Source organism: Coloeus monedula, assembly GCF_965178545.1.
Source record: "Coloeus monedula genome assembly, chromosome: 6".
Taxonomy (NCBI): Eukaryota; Metazoa; Chordata; class Aves; order Passeriformes; family Corvidae; genus Coloeus; species Coloeus monedula.
The window spans coordinates 53046260-53057941 of record NC_138786.1 but is presented as its reverse complement, the minus strand read 5'-3'; positions in this window follow the sequence as shown (position 1 = coordinate 53057941).

The following is an 11682-nucleotide window of genomic DNA, read 5'->3' as shown; positions in this document are numbered from 1 at the left end:
GCCCCGGGAGGCCGCTGCCGCCGGGCCCGCCCCCCCGCCGCCAGGCGGCCAATGGCAGCGCCCGCCGCGCCCAGGCGAGAGAAGCAGCCAACGGGGGCGCGCTGTGCCGCGGCGCCCCGCCCCCGGCCCTCGCCGGCCTATCAGGGAGCGCTGCGAGCGCGGGGCGCACCCCCGGGCGCGGAGCAGCCAATTGACTCGTGGCGCCGTCTCTGCTCCGCCCCCCCCGCGCGGAAGGGCCGCCCCGGCCCCGCCGCTCGCGCGGGCTCCGTCGTTGCGTCCGCGCTCGGTGGTAATGGCCGGGTCCGCGCCGCTAGGGGGCGCTGCGGCCGCGCGGCCGTTAACGGGCGGGGCGCGGCTCCGCCGCCGGGCGCGCGCCGTGGCCTGGGCCCGGGTCCGGGTCCCGGTGGGGCCTCGCGGGGAGCGCGGGTCGGGAGCGGCGGCCTTGTCGAGGGCGTTTCCCGGCCGGCCCCGCAGCCGAGGGCTGAGCTGCCGGCCCGGGGTCCTGTGCTGCAGCCGAAGGTTGTCGGCGCCGTACCGGTGCGGGCGGACGGACCGGCGAGCGCTGAGCTCCGCCTGAGCCTTGGGACGTGGGCAGGATCGGCGTGTTTGAATTTTACAGCTGAGCTGTATTTGGCACGTGGGAATTTTTCTCTCTCCTCTCTTTATTCCTTTTCCTTTGGAGGGTGGTGCGTTCCCCGCTGCGCGTGGCGCGGTGCTTTCCCGCAGCCTTGAACTGGAGGTGCGCCCGGACGCGCCGGGGACTTGCGGAGCGCCGGCTGTCGGTGCCGCCGGCAGCCCGGCCTGAAGGCACGGCCGGCGGGGCGAGCACCAGCTGAGTGCATGAACTCGCTTATCGAGAAGCGGCGTTTAAAATAAGCGAAGCACTGCAATTCAATGACTGTACAAAATTCCTGTACGTGAAGTGATCCCCTCGTTTAAACTATCGAGTGTAGGTATTTGCCTTAATTATTAACACATCTCTCCGTCCCTGAACTCCGTTGCTCCCCAGAACCCTTCCAACAACTACACAACAGTTCGTGCCTTGCAAATGCAGCAGCTCCGCGCTCCAGTCACACTCCACTTCCTTCCCCTTCTGCCAGCTGCTGCAGGACATCCTTCCTTACCCTATTAAGGAACTGCCGTGTGCAGGGGTTCCAAGGGAAAAGCAGCACTTCTGAGTGTATTGCACTCATTTGGTTATTAGCTTTGTAAGGGGTCAGGCCTGTGTGCATATAAATCAGGAGCAGAATTTGCAAAGAGACAGCTGCCTGTCTTGATACGAACAAGCAGATCTGAAAGAGTTACAAGTAGGAGATGCAGAGACATGGACTGAGTAATTGTAAAATGCTCCCTGCGGGTAGCAGAAAGTCCCTCAGAAGGACAGTATTTTATCTTCGGTCAGGGGTTAGTGTGCTGGTGGCTCTACAAGTACGTACATCTTGTACATGGAGGAAGTCTTGGGTTACACAAAATGTTAGTACTACCAAAGGTGAGGATTTTAAAACAAGTCTCACAGGCCTTCTGTACTCAGGACAAGATCATCTCCTCTTCCTCACTCCTTTTTTTTTTTTTTCAGCTGTTACATTACCTTTGCTTCCCCTTTTATGTTAACTACAAGTGCAGATTTACCTTATAAGTATTTCCAAGGCTGCTGCAAGTATATATTCCTCTTTAACCTTCAGTTCTTACTATGCCATTGCTTTGTTTGTTCATATCCCAAATTGCCATGATATAAAAACTGATATAAGATTCCTGCTAATAAATACTTTCTTCTTCTACCTCAACATCAAGTGTTCTCCAAGTCAGTCTAGTCCAAGTCTCAAGACACCAGTACTGAGCTTTGCCCTAATGATGAGATTAGGAATAGCAACAATTAGAAATTAGAAATAGCAACAAATTTACTTGTGGAGATCTGGGATTTCCTTCTCTCCAGTCATACTCAGCACTCCTATTTTAACAAACTACAAGATGTAGTTTATCAAGGCAAAATTCTCACAGACTGAAAGGCTGTTTTTAGATATTGTAAAGAGATTTCCAGAACTCTACGTTTAAATTCTGCCCCTCTGTTTATAGTTGGAAGGACACATGTACCAGCGTGGGAAAATGGTCTGTAGCTTTTAAGAACAAGATTTCAAAATTAGAATGAAGTCTCCCTAGTCCCTCCATAAAAGCTACATATAATAAAATTTTAAAAAAAAAAGAAGTGAGTCATTATGGTGTTCTTTATTTTTTTTAGGAAAAGTATACAACTCAGTTATACTTTATATTCTGAGCTTGCATGGAGAAAATATTAATGTCACCTACATGTTAGACATGCACTCAGTCCTGCTCTTGAATTCTCATCAGAGCTGACATTGCCATCAGAGCAAGTGGGACTGGGCACTGAGGCTCCCTGACTGGATTATTTTGGGTGAAGGGGGTTTTTTTGGTGTTAGTGTAAATGAGCTTTGTCAAATACAAGAACAAAGTCACGAGTCTCTCTTGTTTATTGAGATAAAATTTTTGGTTCAGGTCAGTGATAATAGTTAAATAATCTTGCACAACCTTGTTTCATTTTTGTGGTTTTCTTTTTTTTTACTGCAAGCAATTATATAATTTCAGACAGAAAAGGCACTTTTAAGTTTGTAAGTATCACCTAATTTTCAATTGTACTTTCTGCTTTCCCATACTTTGGCTTAAAGCTAATATTTTAAGACTTTGCTGCAACATTCATATTTCATTATTTTTCAGTGAAAGGTGCTACACAATACAAATATACTGCATCAGCCCTGTGTTTTCTTTATTATAGTTCTCTTTATCCTGAATGAGATGATCTACTTAACTTACATTATTTTCCATTAACAGCTTGACAAAAAAATACAGCAACAAGGAAAAATAAAGACGTGAAAGCTGCCCAGTGAAAAAGTGTTTAAAAGAAAACTTTGTCCCCTATCCAAATAGCAGCAGAATTTGTCCCCTTAATAATCTCTTATCTTCTTGCCCTATGCACCCCATTTTGCTCCCCATGCTCAGAACTCCATTCTGTTTCCTAGACACATTTAAAAAGCAAGGGGGAAAAAGGTTTAATTTTAAAAATGTAAAACCATCAATTGGAAACAAAAGTTATTTTTAAGCATCCATAACAAGTGTTTAGGAATATATATTATTTGCAAGCTCTGGATGCCTCAGATTTAGCTGTTTTATTGGGGGGGGGGGGGGGAGGTGGTGGTGGTGGTGTTCTTTCTTTGTTCCTTCCTTAAAATCTGCTGCAGGAAATTGTAGTCCGCCATCAGTCTGAAGAAACTAGATTTCTACTTTTCACATGCACACACCCACCAGCATTGTTTTATCTCCACTCTCCTTTCTTGCCACTGCAAAATTCCTGGTAGTGGTTTCAGGTGCACACCTGACTGAAAGAACAAAGTGTCATGGGTTTTCTCCTGACAAACCCAGCTTCTACTGTCCTCACAGCCCTCCTTTCTTTTGGATTGAACTGACTCACACATCTGCTTTTCTTAGCACTGGAAGGTGCAGGGAAAACCTCAGGATTCAAAGAGATGGCAACTTCAAAGCCAGCACAAACGGTGTAGTAGTTTTGTACAGAAATCATTTGGACAAGTTAGAAAGCTACGGGTTACTGAGAACTCACCTCTTTTCATTTTGGTGCACTCTTGAAAAAAAAAAGTAGACATCCACATTTACCTGAGCCCCTAGTACCATGCACAGGAAAAGGAAGGCAGGAGAAGAAAGGAGAGGAAGGAAAAGGAAGACAAAATGCATGCTCTCAAAGACATTTCTTACTCCTCTGAACTTCCTTCAGCTTTTAGTTTTTACATACACTTGGCATCAAGTACTACAGAAGATTGTATGTGTTGGGTTCTTGCTTTAGGGTGAAGAGGTACATCAGTGTTAAGTAGTAGAAAGGTCTGCTGACAAGTTACTGCCACCATGTGCATTGATGGGATATGAGGATAATTTGAAAAATCATGTTTTGTTTCAATTTACCCCAAAGAATACTAAACGGAATGAGAGACACTGACCTCAGTTTCACAGGATCACAGAAGGGCAGAGCTGAGATTGCAAGGGATCTCTAGAAACGGTCTAGTCCAAGCCCCTGCTCAAAAGTGGGGTCAAACAGAGCAAATTGTTCTGAGCTGTGTTCAGCTAAGCTTTGAACATCTCCAATAATGGTGACTCCACAGCCTCTCTGGGCAACTTGTTCCTGTGTTTGACTGAAAGAAGTTCTTCCCTGATGTTTAAGAAAAGCTTTGTGTATTGCAATTTGTGCATGTAGCCTCATGTCCTTTCACTGGACACCACTAGAAGAGCATGACTACTTTTTTTTTTTCCAATTTATTTGTAATTTTATTTTGCAATTCCTGGAATGCTTAAAGCATTTGTTAAATGCAGACTACCTGCAGAGAAATCAGCAGTGCTGCTCATAGCACAAGACGATACAGGGTGCTTGAGGCATTGCAGCACCCTGGTTTGGGAGAACTCTTACAACCCATCTCTCAGATATGTGCAATATAAGTTACCTCTATACATATATATTATACACCATATAATTTATCAGCACGTAATAGTCAGTACTCAACATCATTAGCCACTCAATCAATATTATGCTTTTACTCTTGTGCACCTTTTTTTCTTGTGGTGAGCTAGTAGTTTGCAGGAACCACGGTTGTCACTCTTATACTAGTCCAACTTTGTGTATAGTATCCAGTTGTGTGATATTTATGTAAAGAGCTATTTCTTGTTTCATACTACCCAACTAATTGATTGTCCTGACCCTTATCTCAGCTGCACCTAGCCCAAACTGGGTAGCTGTTCTTTTGAAAAGAATTACTTGGCAAATGCAAAAGTCTGCTGTATTTTAAGAAAAGAAAGATCACACAAAACAAGTTAATCTTTCACAAAGTATGAGTGAATTAACAAAATGATCAGTGCTTGTTTTCTAAATCTTTGGATGATTTTTGGGGTTATTGTTTTAGTCTTATTCCCGCCCTCTTCATTTTACACCAAAATAAAGGGCAGACATTTAAAGTGTGAAACAAGCGAGGTTTTCATAGCCAGCATCTACAGCCTTATCTCTTGCCTCTAGCAGGGTCTACACACCCTTTTCCTGATTTGTTTCACCCAGCCTTTCAAATTCACTGGTTTGGAAATTTCTGATATCCTATTTTTCCTTCTCTTTCTCACACAAACTATTTGTCTAAAGTTTAAGAAAGAAAGAAAGATTAGTCCTCCTATTGTAAGCCAACACCGATCACTAAACTGATAATACTTACATATCTAGTTAAATATGTGACATGGATAGCTTTTAAGATATTTTTGCTCTTATGTAAAGAAGACCAGATAGAAAGTCACTTACTGGAGGAAGAGAAAATCAGTAGTTGATAATAAAGGGTTCTCTTGTTAACACCCGTTAAAGATTTATCTAGGACTAATGAATAAGTTCTGCTAATTCAAGATACCAGGTTTTCCTTGTTATCTTCATCTAGAATGGCCTATTAATCAATTAAAACAGGAGAGGTCTTGAAGAGGAAAAAAAACCTCAAAAAACACCAGCCTTACTCAGGAAGAAATTTAAACTGGGATTTACAATGCCATTAAAGTAATTCACTAAGTAAAATGTTAATTAGCTGTGCCATCTTTCCCAGAGTCCTTGTCCTAGCTCTTTGCAGCTTCGCAGGAAATGCGGTTTTAACTTTACCTTTATAGTCCTTCGTAATTTAGCCTCTTTCATAATTTAGCTTCCTCATCTCCAGCCGATCTAATATAACTGCCACCATGCCTGGCTTTATGGCCCACTACCTTCTGCTACAAATGTCGTTGTCCTCTCTCCTCAGATTGCTAATTAAACATGAGGGAAATCCCTGATCCCAATTTGTGTGTGGACTCCTACAAGATACATTTAAAGCTTCATTGTGTTTTTGAGGCTGAGCACAGCGAGGAAGGATTTTCTCTCATCAGCCATCTTGCAGAGTAACGGAGAGAGGGTTTGGAATGCCACCATTCCAAACTAATTTCTAAGTTATGGTCATTAATCACCACAGTTTTATTAAACAGGTTTTTGTTGTAAGGACAAGATCATATGATCGGTTTTTCTTACTGTATGAAAGGATACATAAATCAGTGGGACTAATCCTCACTCCAGAAACTTTTAGTCCTTTAATTATTAATTGAAAATAAAAAAAAAATATTATTGAGTTTTAAAGCTGATGATCATAAATGAAGTTTTTGTCCTCCATGCCTGATTTCATGGCTGAAGGTATGAAACTACCCTTCCAAAAATCCTCAGTCTTCGCAAAGGAGTCATTACACCAACATAGGATATGTGTGGGCATATGAATAGTCTGTATCCTGCAAATTATAGACAACACAAAACCAGAAATTTCTGGGGAAATAATACCTATTAGTTGAGCCAGCATGGTACGATTTCACACCTGCCAGCACAGGCAATGTATGTGAATGAGTGTCCTAACTGCTCACACTGTTCCCTGGGGCCAGGGAGCAAATCTGCAGCTCCTATTCATGCTGATTGTCCTGCAAATAGCTGGGCTTCCTTATGCCTTCTCCCGCATATGCATTCCCTTGCATTACAGACCTGATGCTGGAAAGTGCTCAGCTCTCAGCTTCTATTGAAGTCATCAGATAGATCCCAGTAGCATTAAGGAAGATGTAGCCCTAGAGTTAATATTACATTTTAAATGAAAAATGGATTGAAATGAACAAGGCTAAATAAATAAAAATAAATAAGACATATAAATTGCTGCAGTCTCAAGGAAAGCCCAAGGGCAGCTATTTTTTTTATTAAACCAACTTAGCGAGGTTTTCATGAAGAAATAGATACTGTGACTCGACTGACAGTTTGCTAAACTATGAGCAAAGCCTTATACTCCTTAGGCATAGGCAAAGCTGATCAATGGTTTTTCTACTGTGCTTATACTAGAAGGATTTGTAACTCATCAGAAGAAAGATTATAATTTTGCTTTGTGAATTTGTAGTGAAACCCTAGTCCATCTTGGAGGGTCTATATATGTTGCTACAATATAAATACTAACTAAAAATATTTCTTAAAAATATCAATAGACTGTATGACATAATCTTTGGAATTCAGCACAGTTTGTTACCAAAGTTGTTCTCCAACTGTTCCCTGCAGAGGCAATTCTTCCTACACATCCACACTACAGACACACAGTGAGACATTTTCAAGTGGCTTTTTTATTCCTCTACTCAAAGTTTAGTCTCTGACTTCAAGAGGCTGAACAAGTATCCCTCTTAACCCCGTGTCACTCCTATTGTCAGAAGTGAGCTCAGCAGCACTGAAATGAAAGGTTTTAAGTGCATCAGGTTGAAACCTGAGTATCGGGAAATACGTTTGGAAACGCAGATCTGCAAGGGTGAGTTACAGTCCAGAGAGCACTACCAGACAGACCAGCGATGTACAGTAGTGTGAACTTTGAGAGAAGAGTGGCATCAATGTTTAGAGGGGAAGAAGAGAAATCCCAGTTTAATCTGGTGCTTTTCTTCACAGGACCCACGTTCTCTCATAATTCTGACAACTTGTCCACAGTGAACCCCTTGGGTTCTCATGTTTGGATAGATTACAAATGTTGTTGCTACTTTTTGTGTTTAAAATTTTTGCTGTGGAATAGAAGTCTAGCTCCCACACTCCGCTCAGGAGTTTGTACCAGGCTGCTAGTGAAGATTCCTGAAATGCCCAAGATTGCAGGCATGGTAGCATAAGCTATCCGTGGGAGAAGTACTTAGAGTGTGTAACAGCAAATACATCTTGTGAGAGAAAGCAATTGCAAATCCTCTGAACAACATAAACCACTCCGTGGAATAAATTACTTAGTAGAAAGCTTGTGATTCTTTGGAAAAGCTAAGAAATGCATCACGAGAAAAAAGTATTTATGTAGAAGAGGAAGTTGTTTCCATGTGAATTCTGCAGGAGCGGTCTGTCTAAATACATAACGTCCTGGAACACAGTGGTGTCGTTAGTTGCAGCAGCCCCGCATTTGCTAACCTCCAGACAAAACAGTTTAAAATTCCTTGAGGACGTATTTCTGAAAGAAGCGAGAACACTCGAGAGGTACCAACCAAGTCCGTCGCTCCTGCGAAGCGAGCCCTTCCTCAGCCCCCCTTCCGGTGATCGCTGTTACCTTCGAGGGGCCGTGGGACTTGGATGAACGAGAGCTCGTGGCTCGGCGGCACAGCGAGGACGGGGCGGAGCGGGGCGGAGCGGGGCGGGCGCGGCGGCGGCAGGGGGCGCGCTGCGCGCGTGGAGGGGGCGGCCGGGGGCACGGGGCGATCCCGGCTCCGCTCCCCGCCCCGAACGGGCCGGGCTCGCTGCGGGCCCCGTGCGGGCCGGCACTGCCGCAGGGAGGGGCGAGCCGAGCCCTGGCTGCAGCGGAGCTGTGCCGGGCAGCCCTTCGGCGGCACAGCCGCCCCCCGCCCCAGTGCCCCTCACCGTGCGGGTGCTGGTGCAGCCCGTGCTGCTTCTCCCGTGCTGCCCGTCCCGTGCGCTTCCCGCTGCTCTTAGCCTACGAAAGGAGCATTCCCACGGCTGGAGCTTTCCGCAGGGCCTGCTGCGGAAGGCGGGGAGGGATGCGGCCCCGCACAGATCTGGGAGAGCTGTGCGCAGCGGAGGAGCGGTGAGCCTGGGCAGCAGTGAGCCCATCTCCTGGGGAGCTTTTTGCTTCTTGGAACCTCACGTCTCATTTGGGCAGCTCTCAGGCAAAGACACCATGAGCCAGCCAGCATCCACCAGCGCTTGCCGAGTGCTGGGCAAACGCGGCTGTTGTGAACCGCCGGGCTGTGCGGAGGGTGCCTTACACCTAATATAGCCAGGTGTATCCAACAGCTTAACACTGCCAAAAGGAACATGGCTTTCTCCTCTAAGGCTCTTGCACCAGCTCCTCAGTACCTTTGGTGAGTTCAGCTCACAACTCTGGCATAGAGCTAACCCAGTGGAAAGAGAGATCCAGGATGACCCTGGGAAGGGTCTGCACAAGTGAGAGGGGGAAACAGCAAAGGGCTTATTGGCAAATTGTTTCTCCTGCGTTTACTTCAGTGTGGGTGTGTGTTGACATGGCTCATCTACAAACTATGCTGCCTATGAAAATTTGACTTTGTTCAATAAAGTATGTCACATTGCATACCAATGAGAGTATCAACCCAGAGAGTGGTTGCTATCAACCCAGAGAGTGACACCCAATTCTTCTATAAACAAGTAAATATTATAGCTATGTTTTCTTCTGGTAATGAAAGAAGCTCCAATTTATATAGGCAGAGAAGAAAGGTAATGCAGTAGCAGAAAATACAAGTCTGTCTTGGGACATGGAGCTCTTACTTTGGAGGAGAAAACACTTTATTTAGAGGTAAAATTCCCAGGTGACTTTATTTTAGTTCCAGAATAACAACTTTAACAAAGATTAGTTGTTAAAAACCACAAGGAGAGGAGTTAAGACCCACACACCAGGGCAGAATTAAGATACCTCAAACACCCAAGGCTGGCAGTAGTCACTAGGAGAGGTGTGAGCTGTTCCTCCTGTATTTCCTCTGTCACCTGTCCTTTCCATGAGCAGAAGGAAGAAGTAACTGGGTTGTGTAGTAGAAATATATTCATGCTGGGAAGCCAGCTGATGGGTATACACCTTTGGGTGAGGTAGGGCAAGTCTGCCTGGATGTGTGGAAATGTGAACCAGTATGTCTTGCTTCAAGTGAGTATATCGTAGGCCATGTCCTCAGTGGAGCAAAGGATTTTTGTCTTTTTTACCCTGGGATGCTGGAGATGAGTGTGAAGTGTACTTAAAAATATGTAAATGAGATATTTTGATGGTACCTTGCACAGAGTCAGCAATTGTGCTCTTCCTCTGGAGCATGCTAGGAATTTCCCTCAGCTAGGCTTCCCAGTAGTTCCCAGAAATCCTGAACAAGTATGGGAAATTAAATAAGAAAGGGAGGCTACAGCTGAGAGAACCCGACCATGTGAAGCACATTTGAACTGTGTAAAGTGTAGTGACTTTGTGAATCACAGTGTAGAGTTCACAGTCATTACAGTATTCATTAAAAGGGCTATTATTGCTGTGTGCCATTAGCACCCCTCCCTCCCTTTTCCATTGTGAATGATTTTACTAGGATGCTGTAAAACTAATGTACCAAATGGTCAGAACTGAATAATACTTTTGCCAGTTCTAGAAGACGTTCTAAAGCTGGTGTTTCTTGTTTGTCTGGCATCCACAATTACTCTTGAATTAGTATGATTTGTTTGGCTTATTATAGAAATATAAAGCATGAAATTCTATTCTCGAAACCAGATGCCAACTCACTGGAGACAGAAAAGTTTTCTGTTCTTCTTATGTGGTCAGATTGAGGCTATAGTAATGAGCTACATGAAGGAGATGTTGTTTGCCTACAAAGGAGATACTTAAGTTTCCATGTGTAACTTACCACATGCAATAGCACTATCCTATTGGACAAGCTTTGGGATGAAGTCATATTTGTTTTCTTTGTAACTGCATGGACTGCCCCACTAATTTGCTTTTTTAGTCACCTTCAGCACACCTGAGCAGGAAGTGACAGAAGGGTGTCATCACATTCAGTGTCTTTGGCTTCTCCACTGATACTGTCAACACACCAAAACGTTTGAGTCAATTAAAGGTTTAGACTGAGATACTGATGCATCTCTGAACAATCCATTTCTTCTAGAAACCTGTAATAACCTTAACTTGGATTAACAGTCTGTTATCTGGGTTCTCCTGCAACTTCATGGGAGAGCACCAACCGTGTGTTGGAGCAATGGTGAAGAAACCATCATACTTACAGAGAGCTGAGCTGTAACAGCAAAGTGATTAAACTCCTGCTCTTGCTGTAGGTAAAACTGTTTCCCTTTACACCATCATCCTTCCACTCAACCTGCTTCACACCTTTCATTATTCAAGGGTTTGCATTTTAAGGAAGTAGAGAGCATCCAAAGGAGGGCAACAAAGATGGTGAAGGGCCTTGAGGGGAAGACATATGAGGAGTGGCTGAGGTCATTTGGTCTCTTCAGCCTGGAGAAGAGGAGCCTGAAGGGAGACCTGATTGCAGTTACAACTTCCTTGTACGGGGAAGAGTAGGGGCAGGCACTGATCTCTTCTCTGTGGTGATCAGTGACAGGACCTGAGGGAATGATCTGAAGTTGTGTCAGGGGAGGTTTAGGTTGGATATTACAGAAAGGTTCTTCACCCAGGGGGTGGTTGGGCACTGGAACCGGCTCCCCAGGGGAGTGGTCACAGCACAAAGCCTGAGAGAGTTAAGAAGTGTTTGGACAATGCTCTCAGGCACATGGTGTGACTCTTGTGGATGGCCCTGTGCAGGGCCGGGAGTTGGACTCAATGATCCTTGTGTGTCCCTTCCAACTCAGCTGATTCTGTGATTCTGTGATTAAACGGGGAAAAAAAACCCCGACTCTCAAAAAAGCCTCCTAAAGCTCTCTAGCAGTCAAGCTTCAGATCAGGGTTTGGGGGTTGTGGGTTGTTTCATTGTTGGTGTTTTTTAGCCCTTATAGTTTCATGTAACTGTTCTACCAAGAGATCTTAAATAATTCCACTAGACTAATATAAGAGGTGATAGTGTTGCCAGTGTTTGTAGGCAAAAATTATTGCTGAAAAATATTTACATTTCATATTTATACATTTCAAGGCTGCATTT